The sequence below is a fragment of the Theobroma umbraticum genome, unplaced genomic scaffold (assembly GCF_002168275.2).
Source record: "Theobroma umbraticum cultivar Fairchild unplaced genomic scaffold, ASM216827v3 scaffold_34.0, whole genome shotgun sequence".
Lineage (NCBI taxonomy): Eukaryota > Viridiplantae > Streptophyta > Magnoliopsida > Malvales > Malvaceae > Theobroma > Theobroma umbraticum.
The window spans coordinates 2,609,527-2,610,794 of NW_018397275.1; positions in this window are offsets into that span (position 1 = coordinate 2,609,527).

A 1,268-nucleotide genomic window follows, 5' to 3' on the forward strand; every position below is an offset into this window, starting at 1 on the left:
ATAATATTTAAATATATACTTACCCGCTCTAGCTTTATTTAATAAAGACACGCCGACCCCACTAACATCATTTTTCTTCAAAGTTCTTTCTTATTTCATCTCCCCCACTTAACTTAGTCATATAATCTTCTTCCATGGCTAGTCTCAATAATAAATAAAATATTAATATTATAATATTATTTTATTGATAAAATATTATTTTATTCTAAAATAATCCTTACACCCATCACCGTTCTTTGGCACTTAAATTTATATCAATTGACCCTTCGACTTGTCGATAAGGTCTTAGTGACTTCTATACGAGGGTATAGAGTGTTACACTATGAATGCCTTGGATTGTTGGGATGAGCCCTACAGCCAATTGAGATTGGTTAAGGCTTAATTCCAATCATACAACAATATTATTCATGTTCAATGATTAGAAGGTTTCCTTCATCAATAAGACATCAATTATAATGAGGTATAAGTCTAATTATATGAAGTCCATAAGATTAATATGCCTTGTTTGTGAATTGTAATAAGTTGCAGTTATTAGATCCCTAAACATCAAAGCATAATCTCAAAATGTTCTTGGTCAATCTATCATTGAGACGAGACAACACTGATTCTTAGAGACCGGTATATTCTATGTTCCTTACTTTGGAAGTTAACAATCGATCTCATAGATTGAAGTATAAAGATATTTGAAACTAGAATATAGGTGCTTGCCTCTGAGAGCAAGTTCACTTAATATGACTCACCAAGAGAAGTGCATTTGGTAATACACTTCAGTGTTTATGCAACACTTCTCATGTATTAGTCATGTAAATACTCCCTAGACAAGAGACACTTGGTTGTCTTATATATAGAGTGCTATGCTTTAATTTTATCTCTATAGGTGCCAAACCAAGGATACCTAAACAAGATGCTTTTGGGTATAGTAAGAAGCATGTGAAGGCAAATAAGTGGTCAAGATAGGAATTATCACCTCAAGTGATTTAGAAGACATATCCTATTAGTTCTTAGTTAACATTAGCTTATTGAAGTCCTTGACCAAAGCAACATGAAGATTATTAAAAGCTTTCATAACTCTCTATAAAGCTAATGCTATAACTACAGGAATGAATATAGAGGTCAATAAGAGTAGACACTATACCAAGCTCTTATCATCTCCAAGATATATAATGAGGGGATGAATTGTATTGATAAACTGTGCATTGAAAGGTTGTCAAAGAACCATTTGACTCTTGTAACAACTGGGTGCCCATGATGCATTGCTAGATGCCAAT